Raw genomic sequence first — 13,333 nt, 5'->3', positions numbered from 1 at the left:
TTTGCAGCCACATCACATTGTTAGCTCATTTTCAGCTTGTGATCTACAACAATTCCAAGATCCTTCTCGCTTGTAGTGTTGTTGAGCCACATATCCATGTATTTTTCTCTGTTTCTTTTCTGGGATTATGTATTTCTGGAACTTCAGCTCTGATTCCAATTTAAAATAATTTTTTTAGAAAGACCAGGTACCCGGTCACCCATTTTCCTTCTGAATTTTACATGGTGATCCCTGTGAAGTTAACATTAACTTTCCTCTGTTTAGATTTTGCATTGGTGACTCTCACTGAGCAGATGGCGCTGGAGAAATAAAGTTTTCTTGAAGAAGCTAACTTGTCTATGGTTATTAATACCACTTTTTGTCTTAAGTAAATTGGTTTGGAACAAGTAAATTTTAGAAGAATGGTTGTCCTGCTGCTTTAATCTTTGCCAATGAGCTGGCCAGAAGATGATTACTGATGCCACACCAGTGATGGCAGGAATTAGGGGATCGCTACATGTTAGAGCAGGGGTGGACAATACGCAGGCCACATGTGAGTCCCCATGGCTGTTTTGGGGAGGTCTGCCCCTGCAGCTGAATTCCCTGTGACAGCAGTGGCAAAGAGCAGTGATTTTGCAAGAAAACAAGACGTTGGCCCAGTTTACACGTAACAAGAAGGCCACTATGGGTGAATTTCCCTGCAGGGCTTCTCATTCTGGCAGCGGCTGCCATTTTGAATATTTGGGGTATGACAGGGGCATGCTGTAGCTTCTTGTTATGTATGAACCTGGCAAGGGTGGGTTGTTGGGTTTTTTGGCAAGCAACCCTCAACCCTAAAACAGCCCATGGGTTCTGGGTGGCTTGTCACCCACCCCCAAAACCCACCTTCGCCAGGTTTGCATATAGCAACAAGCTATGCCCATGCCCAGACCATGCCCCGAATATTCAAAATGGCCACTGCCATTGTGATGAGAAGCCCCGCAGGAAAATTCACCCATGGTGGCTTCTCATTAGATGTGAACCAGTTCTCTCCTTTGAAGCAGAACTGTGCTCTCACAAACCTTCCTGGAGCATGATTCTGCTTTTAAATGAGATGCATGCTCCCCACACATTTGGTTTCCTTCCAAAAGTGCAGAGGGTTTTACCTCCAGCTATGCTTATGATACTGTCTCCCACATGCCCAGTGCCAAATATATGGGGAAATGGAAAGGATAGTTTCAGCAGTACAGACTATATCTCTTGAATGAGGTATGCATAGTGCAGAAATAACGTAGTCCCAGCAATGCATTTTGCCATGCAGGTTGCATGGATTGGTTGGATAGGTGCATGTAACACATAAGTGTACATGAAATCTAAAACAGGCAGGTGCATTTGCACTGGGGCAGACAAAAATGGGCCTACCATTTTTCTGCAGAAGGCTCTAAAATGCTGGTTTGTGGTGGGACACTGTCCATTGAGCCCTATCTGCTCTCCTCTGACTAGCAAGGGCTCTCCAGACTCTGAAGCAGGTTTTTCCTAGTCATGTAACCTGAGAGTATTTAACTGGAGATGCCAGGGACTGAAATTGGGTCCTTCTATATGCAAAGCAAGTGTTACACCACTATATGGCTTTACTGAGCAAGGTGTACTGTGACTCTTGTGCATGACACCAACAGAGTTAAATTGACCCATCCTTTATAGTTATGCAGGGGCTGTCAGGGACCCAAAGCAGAGCTTGGGTGGATCTAAAAACCAAACCATTTCCCCCATGCAGTAATACATAACCATTAATCCATTACTGCCCTCCAAATATGCAACATTATCATCAAATGCCCCCCTCCCCACAACCGCCACAATTAAAAAACGTAGGACATAAAACAGCATTCCAGAAAAGGCAACTTTATTCTGATATATGTACAGTCTCACTGTAAATGGATGGAGGAGTATGTTTTGTTTTGTTTTTGCCCCAAGCAGGGAGGGGTCATTGTTGTTTGATTCTGCTAGTTTAAACGCCCGGGGCAGAAATCTGGGAACTTATCCTCGGGGCAGGGTTAGCAATATACAGCATTTCTTCTCCACTGGCTGTTATAAGCCATTTCAAGAAGGGTGATGGGGATGTCTAAAATCCCAAAAACTCCCATTTGCACTCCAAAAGTTCTGTAAAAAAACACCACAAGAGTTGTAGATCACCACAGTTGGGGATGCATGCCCTCGGTTAAGAACCAGTGTTCTAAAGTATGAATCTTGATTTCTAAGAATATTCCTACTAATCAGCATGTATTAGTTACTAATTAGTAACTACTACATCCTGCTGACCTTATTTCTCCGCAGATAGGCAGCAGGAGCAACCAGGGAATGAATGTCGCCCCCTGCCTCAAATAGTAGCCCCCTGTCTCAAATAGCCCAATAAACTTTGAAGTTTGTTTCTTATGGATATAATTTACATGCTTTCTATACAGTATATAAATGTGAATATACTTGTTATTTGAGAATAATTCTTAATATTTTATATTCCTTTCCCAGAAATTTCTGATTCTTCTCTGTTGCATAGCATATTATGTCCAGGTTCTAAAATGTATATGGGAAGGCATTACTATACACATTCTCTGTTGGGATGGTCAGAAGCAGCAGCGATTTTCCGGTAAGTACTCTGAAGGAAAGGAAAGGTTCCTCCTGTGCAAGCACCGAGTCATTACTGACTCCTAGAGGGACGCCGCTTTCGCTGGCGTTTTCATGGCAGACTATAGCGGGGTCGTTTGCCATTGCCTTCCCCAGTCGTGACTACCTTTCCCCCAGCAAACTGGGTACTCTTTTACCCACCTTGGAAGGATGGAGGGCTGAGTCAACGCTGAGCCGGCTACCCAGGACCCAGCTTCCACTGGGATCGAACTCAGGTCGTGGGGAGAGTTTTGGTGAGCTGTCGTGCAGTTTTAGGTTTGTTGCAGTGGCAAGGATTACTGATACCACTTGAAAACTGGGAATGGCTTGTACTTGGGAGTCACCATTCACTTAGCATTCATCACTGTTCTTGTTCGGTGTGCTATGTGAGCAGTGGGAATGACACCAGTGAACTCCAGAACTTTAAACAAGAAGCTAGCTACATGCCTAGTTTGGGGGTTGCTAATATTGCTTCACGACTAAACTGGAAACGGAAACATTATTTTACATAAATACAAGATCTGGCCAAGAAATTCAGAATTCAAATTTTATATAAAGATATAGATTTTTAAAAATCAAATTGACTCAGATAAATAAACATAAATTTAATTTTTCCTTAAGGTGTGATTATTAATTTTAAGGTTAAATTAGCCTTCTATCACTTGAATACTTTTACAGGTAGGGCATAAACCAGCCAAAAATTAAGCACTTTTCAGGCCTTCTGATCCAGTTAAAGCAAAGGTGGGCAACCTTTTTGCCAGAGAGGGTCACATGCTGGGGGCCACATGCCAGTGGTGGGTATGGCTGGAGCTGTCCATGGGCAGGGCCTAGCCTTCCCCCCTCTCTCTTTTGAACACACTCACAACTCCCACCAATCACTATCATACAGAGAGAGTGCAAGAGCGAGAGAGATAGCCTTCCCGTCTTACACACACATGCAAACGCATACAAACATAACACACTTGTTGCTCCCCATTACCGTTGACCAGCTGATTAGCAGATGAGGAGCACAACCAATGCACTCCTGAAGCTATTGCGAGGGAAGATCAGTAATGGTGAGCAAGCCATCTTTCCCGGAATCTTATCCGCAGTTACAGATCTTCCTATTGAGGAGCTGCTAATAAGTTTCCAAGGAACCCCACAGTTACTCAGCTGGAACACAGTCTGGAAACCACCGAGCAACAGTTTAAAGAAAGAAAAATCAACAAATTCTCTGTTAAAAGTCAGTGTATTTCCAGGAGATGCTGCAGAAGTTAAAAAGCCTGGGGAAATTAAAAGGTGATAAAAGTCATGCAAAAGTAATATTGTATGTGCACTCTGGAGTAGTGCTGTGGTTTTAAAAAGCTCCAGATATTGGTCTCCGTTGCCATTTTATATTGAACTGCTTTTGTCCAGCAGCATCTGTTTTTAATATTGGCATCATATTCCTTTGTGCTAAGTGGCAGACAGACTTTCCCAGCCAAGTTCATATAGTGAGTCCAGAGGTGGGATTTCAAGCCAGGCTGCTGCTGGCTAGCCATCATCCAAGTGACCACACCTTGCTCAGTGCTGCTTCAGACTAAAGGCACCTGTTGCTCTGAAGCTAGAATGGCTAAAAAGAGACATTTAGGGCGCAATCCTATGCATGTTTAGACAGAGAAAAGGCCTTCAACTCCAAGCATGGGGCATGCTAGGAGTTGTAGGTCTTTTCTCTGTCTAAACATGCATAGGATTGTGCCCTTACAGTCTGAAAAGCAGGAGGGGGGGGGGATAAAAATGAGGCATGTTGTTTTCAATAGAAATTGAAGCTGGGTAAAGTATCTTTAAGATGCATGATCAAAAGAATGAATCCTGAGGTGCTTTATGGTGTGACTCCTCACTTCTTATTACTGAACATGCAGATACCCCAGGGTGATTTAAAGGATGGTATAGGTGAGTAGTCTCATAACAAATATGCTGTTATATAGAATGGAAATTAACTAGAATTCATTTTAACAAAAAGCATCCAAAACCAAATGAGGACTTCCCCTACCACTTGGCTTATAATGGCTAACTAAAGGAATCATAACATCAGAAGCTACCCAGGGATCAGTCTAGCTCCACTTTTGAGTTGCTCCTTTGGGGCTTTAACCAAACATTTTACTTCCCAGGAGGGAGTCTGGTTTAAACGGAGAACTATCATGCCTGCTGTGCCTGTTGTACAGAACTAGGCTGGCAAATAATGGTCAATTTTGACCTTCTCTCATGTGTATATCATTCCAGCTCCACACAAAATATGCTATACGGAAGAGTCTCTCTGATTCTCTTCCCCTTCAGGGACAGAACAGTTATACTCATATGCTGTGAATGCTTTGTTTCACTAAACAAAGAGAAGCCTGGAAGATTCTCAAAGCATAGGTGTGTTAAAATGTATCTAAAAGTGGAAGCCAGCTGTGTGATAGAACTTGGCAATGCATGCTCCACATAGGAAGTCAAATTCTTTAAACAGATTTGCTATAAGAATGTGTACGTGTGTGCATGCATGCACACATGTATACATACATACACATGTATAATATATACCAGTAGATTGGTATCTACTGGCATATCTCTGGGTGATTTGCAGTAGATCAGTAGTATGGATTTGGTAGGGGAGTGACTTCCCCTACTGGCTAGACCCCTTCTTTACAATGGTCTCTCCCCAAAAGGAATTACTGATAGGCTGCCACCAGTCAGGATGATCTTCCTGACATATCCTAGCCTCTATGACTGCTTGGGTAGTTCTAAGTCCTTCTGCCAAGGACCTCTCCTTCCAGCTCAGTTCTAGGGAAAAATGAAAAGAAAGCCACTCTGGACTTTCTTGCCCAAAGCCCAGAAACACAGTACTCTACAAAAACCTTGTGAAAATCCTATGTGCACAAGCAGTGGCTCTGTAACTGTGAAGTCTTGCTCATGAGGAAGGTTTTATTGAGAAACTTCCTTGTTATTTATATGTTACATTTATATCTTGCCTTTCCTCCAAAGAGCCCACACAGCCAAATGTTCAGTTATAAAAGGGAGTTTATTGAGGGGTGGAGAGGAGAAAAAGGAAGAACAAGGGGAGGCAACAATCACATACACAGAATTCCAAATAAAATCAATAAGGTCTGTCTATCTTAGCTGATTACATGTTACCTGCTTGAGTAGGATCTTGGGTTTTAGAGTATATGGAGATTTCATCTTCATCTCCTGATTAGATGTTGTAAGGGAGATGACTGGAAGTAAGAGAGCTCTCATTTATGGGAATCTGAGTTCAGTAAAAGCTGTTTTTTTAAACAGTAGCAGACTGTTGTTTCATCCAATAATGGAACACCCTCAGTTTCCCATATCAGTGGTCTAGCAAGCAAATCAGAAATTGCTTAGTGGCTAGACCCTTCTTCATAATTACACTACATTTGAATGATAAAAGAGCTGGTCATTTTGAATTGGACAAACCTTTGTTCAAAAGAGCTTATGTTTTGGATAGGTATTGGGGAACACAAAGGTGAAATTTGGTCTATTCAGTTTTCTCAGCAGGGTGCCAACTTAGAAGATGTTCTAGGGGGCACTGTTGAGCTACCTCAGAATATAGGGCTTTCCGGCTTTGTCAATATTGGGAAGGGGTTCTTCTGATTATCAGCAAAATGTTGGCGGGCAGAGCTGCGTGCACTCCTGAGCAAGAGTGCTGCTCTCAGGTGCAGTGGAGGATGCTGCCCTGTGTTGAAAGGGAGATTCAACTGCCAGTCTGGTTGGGTTTTGTACATGGAATGAAAATTTCCTTTTTCTATAAACTATTAAAGGCACAGAAGCCTTGCTCTCTATTGCATCTGGTTACCTTCCCCAGTTGCACTGATTTAATGCATTCAACTCTCACAAGCCACCCAGGATCCATTGTGGAGTTGCAAGGCGAATAACACCTCATTACAAAGTCCCAAACAGCACAGTGCCTTTGTTTTCCTCTGGGTGCTGATTTATTATTACTAATTACTGATGAGTACCTGGCACTAGGCAATAAGGCACTGTTTTGAGAAGTGTAAAATGCTCGTGTATGTGATTTATAATGCTAGATTTATTATGTGAAAAGCTCTAAATCCTTTCCATGTTACAATTTTTGGGAGCACCACAGAATGTTAGCTTAGATGCCTTTAAAGGCGTTAGAGTAGATCAGGGGTAGGGAAGTTGTGGCCTGCCAGATATTGTTAGACTACAACTACCATCATCCCTCTGGCTGGGGTTGGAGTTAAGAGTTGAAAAGCACCTGGAGGGCCATAGCTGGTCTACACAAATGCATGGAATAGGATAGGTCTATCAGTTGCTACTAATGATGGCTATACGCACTCTCCAGGTTCAGAGGCAGTAGGTCTCTGAGGACAAATTGCTGGGGAGCAACAAACGGAGAGAGCTACTGCCTTCATGTCCTGCTTCTAGTTGACTCCTGTGGGAAACCTGAGGTTGGACTAGATCAGCCTTGCCCAACTTGATGCCCTCCAGATGTTCTGGAGTTCAGCTCCCATCAACCCCAGCCAGCATAGCCAATGGTCAAGAATGCTGGGAGTTGTCGTTCAAAACGGCTAGAGGGCACAAAGGTGGGGAAGGCTGGTCTGGATGAACCTTTAGCCTGATCCAGCAGGGCTCTTCTTATGTTTACCCACATATACTCAGGAGGATTCTGCTTCCAGTATCAATGAGCCAATGAGAAGGTAAATTCATAGCAGTGATAAAGGGTGGGCAGGGATGGATAGGAATACATGTCACCCTCTAAATATAAAGTTCTAGAAAAACATGCACTCAGCTTTAATCAATGATTTGCATGTTTACTGTTAATTAAACCCAGTGCTGGCAGTTCTTCGCTGGCATGGTGGTAGCTGTGGGCTGAGCTGCACGTGGAATGTTTGCTGAGCATTCCTGTGATGATTTCAGAATGTGCCAAACTCCGCCTGGATCCATTCAATACACACTTGGTTGAATGACTTGGCTGCCAAGTGGGAGCATGATCCAGTCAGGATCAGAGGCAGTTGTCATCTTGTGGGAATGAAAGGAGAAAATTAATACCTGAGAAACACAGCAAGCTGGTGCAAATATCATTGTGAGTGCATGGGGCTGGCTGAAGTTTATGTAGCTGGGAACGAGGGAAAGAAAGAGATGACAAGTAGGGAACATTTCTGGTGCTAGTGACAGTATCAGGCTTTGCAACTTAATCCATTCATAAGACGTTCATGTATAATGTAGTTATAACATAGTCTCCTGAATTAAAGCTATGCTGCCATATTTTTTTAAAAACAGTTCTAGTTATGTTATGCCAGTGCAAGAGCTCCTGAATAGACTGCATTGAAGTAGAATGAATCTAATCATGAAAACAAATGAGTGATGCTATAGAGCTGTCTATTTAAAACCACTTAAAGCAACCAGCTGCCAAATCCTTCTAAAAATTCAATATAAGATCGGTGTCTGCAACCTTCTAAATTCCAAAGTTCCTTTTGTTAGCTATTAATGCAGTATATGTGAAAACACATTTCAATTTCTAGAAAGCTGGCCCCTCCATCCAGTAATTTTTTTTATTGTTGTTGTTCAGCAGGCAGTAGTAATAACACAAAAGGAGAGAATGGTCTCAGGATGCTATAAACAATTTTATTGATGAAAAGCCTGATGCGTTTCAGCCTCTTGCTATTTTGTTAGGTCTTCTTCAAAGGGTTCTAACAATGGCTGCAACCACAAGACAATCTGTTGTAAAATCTCTGCAGACATTGTTACAACCCTTTGAAGAAGGCCTAACAAACTAGCAAGAGGCCAAAACGCATTGGGCTTTTCATCAGTAAAATTGTTTATAGCATCCTGAGACCATTCTCTCCTTTCGTGTTGATCTTGGATGCTCACCTGCTTTGCACCAGCAGGCAGTAGTATCTAAATTATTTGATCTTTCTGCAAATGCTAGAAACCATATATTCTTTGAAGTTCAAAAGAGAAAGGAAGCATTTGTCTGGTAAAGAAATCTTTATTGAAAAATCACTACGTTGTGCCAAGACAGGAAATCCAAAGTCAAAGAAGGATAACATTAGAAATAACTGCAGATATTTCAAAGTTTTATTTGAAGTTTAGCCTGTGTCCGGGTTTTATTTTTGACTTCCAAGCTAAAGAACCTAAACTCTTCTGTGAAAACTATTTCACTGGGCTTTGTTGATGTGGATGCATTTTCTACATGTACAGCTGTCTAGGTAGCCACTGGAAAGAGGCCATTTGTGCTGAGTCGCTCTACATTTGTTGGGAATGGTAAATATACAGCACACTGGCTAGGGCATAACCATGCCCTCTGGAAGATATGCACTTGTCAATAGTTGGAATTTCGGAGTTCAATCTCTTTGGAATTCTACAAGTAAGTGATTTTGAACACAACCATTTGTACACACATGTTATGTCATTTCAAAATGGCCACAAAAGTTTGACTACAAACAAAAAAAAAGGTGTGGGGAAAGGAACCTTATTTGACAAGACCTTCCCTTACACAGGAACATAAGAAGATGTCATCCGTTTAGATACTGCACTGTGTGCATGATTGCAGGCAAAAAGTCAAAGCACGTGGGTGCCTTTTTGCATGGTAAGCTGTCAAGGTGCAGCTCCAACATGGCCTAAGATCATTTTAACCATGGCAATGAAATCTCCTTCAGGCCAGTGAAGAAGAGGTCTGTAAAATCAGGGATTTTTCTATCCTCCGATGACTTGCACCCTCAGACAATTCCAATTAAAATCATTAAATCTACGTGGTATTGCTTGCTACCATCCCAAACAGGCTTTCCTTTGGCCCTCTAGGCAGCACATATAAACATGGATAGGCATCAAGGGTTTAAATGCATAGGCACATTATAAAATGGGATAGATCCAGAGAAGCATGAGTACAAAGATGCACGTGTAAGGGAACGTTCCCCCATCCACTGTACCCTTCTAAGAGCCACTTCTGAGAGCTGGGAGGACCCTCTGGGATGGAGCACAGAGGGCTACATTGGAAAGGGAAATCTGAAATTGGGCATGGGCCCCCACCCAAATTCCACCATTTTCCCTTCTCAATGCAGCCCCAACCCCTTTTGGGAAGCAGTGACTACAGCGGGAAGGAGAACAGGAAAGTTCTCTTTCATGAGTGTTATGCTCACACTTCTCTGGATCAAACTCAGTAGATAAAAATAAATCTATAAAAATAGATTTATTCATTAGAAAATCAGGATCAGTAAGCATTGAAACATAAAAGAAAAAAGGCTTTTCAAAATCTGGCTTAAAATCGAATTTTCTTTGTCCTAGGATGGAATAAAGTCACAAGGCATATACTTGTAGTTACAAAATTCTAAGAGTTAAATGTTTGTTTCCAAAACTGGCTTCTGAAGCTTGGGAGAGAGGCGAGGAAGCAGCCTCCACAAGATCTGAACAGTGATCACAGGTTAGTAACGCAAACATGAAGTGACTGTCTACATCTCTTGTGATATGGGCCAGTCAAAAGGACAAGAGCAGCCTTCCCCAACCTGGTGTACTCTACATGTTTTGGACCACAACTCCCAGCTTTGAAAGAGACCGTTGACCATCCTGGCTGAGGCTGATGGAATTTGAAGCCCAAACACCTGGAGGGCACCTGGTTGAGGAAGGCTGTGTAAGAGGATGGGCTTGTGAAAAGTCAGTCAGGAAAACTTATGCTAATTTAAAGGAATCCATTCTTATGCTAATGAGGACTGAGTTATATAATTACATTTTTTGCCCAGAGACAAAGTTGTTTAACCTTATGGGAAGTGATAGATTTTCTACCTGACACTGGCACTACTTTGGGCAGACTGTTTAAAAATTTCAGGTACTCTCTAGATCAGTTCAGGAAACAAGAGGAATTAGAATGGAGATGAAGGGGGCAGGGGAGAGAGAGAGCTTTGCTGTCTATCTGACAAATGAATCCATATGTGAAACAGAACAGACTAGCAGTTCTGACTTTCCATATGCAGATTGCCCTTTTTTAAAAAAATAAGTTAATCATGTCATGTTTTAAGATCTGCAGTGAGGGTCTTCTCACAGTACGTGTTATACCAGCCTTCCTGAACCTGGAAATGTGTTAGGCTACAACTCCCATCATCCCCAGCCAGAAATTGCAGTCTCAATGCTTTGTACAAGGCAAGACCGAAGAATGCCTCTGACAAAACAGTTAGTTGCTTCTAGCACTCTCGAGTCATAAATTCTAAATCATCCTACCTGCATTTTAGTGGCATATTTTCCAACAACAACAACAACAACAGGAAGAAGAACAGTGTGCATTGAATGTGCATACCACATCTCTTGCCAGCCCATTCATTTCCAAAGTGGGGGGACCAGATTTGCATCCATGAAGGGATTCACATTCAAATCCAATGCCTCCATTGAAATGAATGAACGCAGTCTGCATCTGTAAGAGATATTTCAACTGAAGTAGCAATCAGTTTTACGAAATTCAGCTCATTAAATTCAGTATAAAGACACTGTTGTTTATTTCATATGCATTATCACTCTATCTGAAGGGCTGGAGCTGCTCAATATCTAGAAATCAGTTCACATACCCCCTCTGTCTTGGCTGTATATATATAGTTGCAGCAGGCAATATTTCCAAGTGAATAGTTTGCAGTGGTTGCTCATGCTAGCAATCACTGATTTTAGGTCTCGCTTTACAGGTTGGTGCTGACATTGTGGCTTTTACCTTAATACCCACCTTTGAACTGTGCTTACATTGGACACAGCGTGGTGCATCCTGTCCATTGTCCAGAAACCATAGTGCCCTTGGGGCCGATCTACATTGTGCCCGCCATCACAATGAATTCGGTGTCCCGTCGGGTTAAACGCTCTCGCATTAAAACGTGATTGTTCACACTCACCCCTTTTCCCCGTTGCAGTGCTTCATCGAATGCGCGAGCCCGGTTCACACTCGAGCGCTGTGCTGTTTTCCTGCGCATGCTTGTCTGATCTTGGAAGCTAAGCAGGGTCGGTGTCAGGAACGCCTTGGTGGTCTCTCCCAGTAGTTTCCAATAGCCAACTCAAGACACAGATGAAAGGGAATTCTTTTCAAAGCTTTAATCCCATTACAGCTTAATGACTCTTTCAGATGCTAATCTCCAGCGGCTAAAGCAAAGAAACAGCAGCGTGGACTACACTTCAGGCAGGCAGTTGATCCCCGTTTGAAAGAGAGTCACTTGAAGACCCAGAAGTTATGGGCTAGGGAGAGATCCTCCCTCTTTCCCTTGGGTCCATGGGAGGCGGCCGTTGCTTGCGCGCCAAACAGGTGCTATGCCTCCTTTCGGCGCCCTCCATCGCTCGTCGCTCTTTGTGTCTGTGTCGAGCATCTAAGAAGCCCCCCTCTCGCACTCCCTCACTACCCGGGTCACTATCTATCTCTGGAATGCTGGCAGGAGGAATCTCTGCCAGGTGCTGAGCCTGTGAGGGATGAACTGGCTTCACTCCCACGGATGGCTGTTCCTCCTCAGAATCAGAACTGCTCTGGGGCTCTCTGGGCTCAGTTTCCACCCTGACAGTCGGCCCCGGTCAGTAGTTGGATGGGCGACCACCTGGGAACCAAGCTTCCTGCATTGAGCAGGGGGTTGTTCTATCCCTTCAAATGAGACTAAGTTTTACCCCCTCCTATCCCCCGCTCCGGATGTGTGTTTTTTTTTAATTAATCGGGGCTTCTCCATGATGTTTTTTGTTCTAATTCAGGCATGATCTTCGAAGATTCGAAGTTGTGAAGCTGCTTCAAAGATCACGCCTGAATTAGAAAAAAAACATTGAAAAAAAAAATCCAGAGCAGGGGATAGGAGGGGGTAAAACTTAGTCTCATTTGAAGGGAAAGAACAACCCCCTGCTCAATGCAGGAAGCCTGATTCCCAGGCAGTTGCCCATCCAACTATGGACCGGGGCCGACCCCGCTTAGCTTCTGAGATCAGACAAGTGCACGCACATCCAGCCCTTTGCTTGTGGCTGAGGAAATGGGGGCTGCTGAGGAAGCTATGTGATCAGTAGCCAGAATAAGTCATGGGGCTGTCGAGAGCTGTGATTGGACAGGAAGGAAATACAAACACCGCCGTATATGGACAGGCAGGGGAGGGGACTATGACTGGATACAGTAGTGAAGGTGGAAAATCAGAGCATATTAAGGGGAAATACCAGGGTATTAGAGTATTTAAAGCGGGAGCACGGAAGTGGGAAATTCCAGTTCCAATTCGAGGCGGCTACTGTGTAGTGTGAAAGGCTGGCGGTGAAACCTCATTGGAAGCAAAGAAAGGCGGTAAGTGTAGATCCAGCCTTGGTCAGACAGTAAGCAGGACAGGTAGTGTTTAGAAATGCTGCAGATATGGAAAAAACAGATATGGAAACAGATATGGAAGATACTCAGTTCATCTGATATCTGATAACTGATATCAAACAGATATGGAAGATACTCAGTTCATCACTGGAAGTGCCAAAGCATGACTTTTCTGGGCCTGGCACAATCTTATAATATTCCCTGTCCCTCCTACCATGTCTGAGTCTGTTTTAGAAGAAATGGAGGATTGATTAGTGCAAATATGGTTGTAGACTTGGCCATTACCATTTAAAAAATATGAACACTTTGATCATTTAGTTAATCATTATGATTAATCATCTTAAATCTTAGAAAGATTTAAACCATAACAGTTTATTAGCCAAGCCACTATCCTTCTGAAACAATTACTTTTAATACTCCAAATAAGTATTTTTGGCTCATAAATGTAAAGGA

At 43.0% G+C, this 13,333-nt stretch overlaps 1 pseudogene; it reads left to right on the top strand.

Annotated features, from left to right (window-relative positions):
* Window positions 1–13,333, top strand: part of LOC146340112 (sucrase-isomaltase, intestinal-like) — a 60,824-nt pseudogene that overhangs the window by 21,403 nt on the left and 26,088 nt on the right.

The sequence above is a fragment of the Heloderma suspectum genome, chromosome 7, assembly GCF_057233095.1.
Source record: "Heloderma suspectum isolate Gila_16-S chromosome 7, 16-S_ref, whole genome shotgun sequence".
Lineage (NCBI taxonomy): Eukaryota > Metazoa > Chordata > Lepidosauria > Squamata > Helodermatidae > Heloderma > Heloderma suspectum.
The sequence above is the reverse complement of the archived record's forward strand: the minus strand, read 5'-3'. Positions and strand labels throughout refer to the sequence as shown.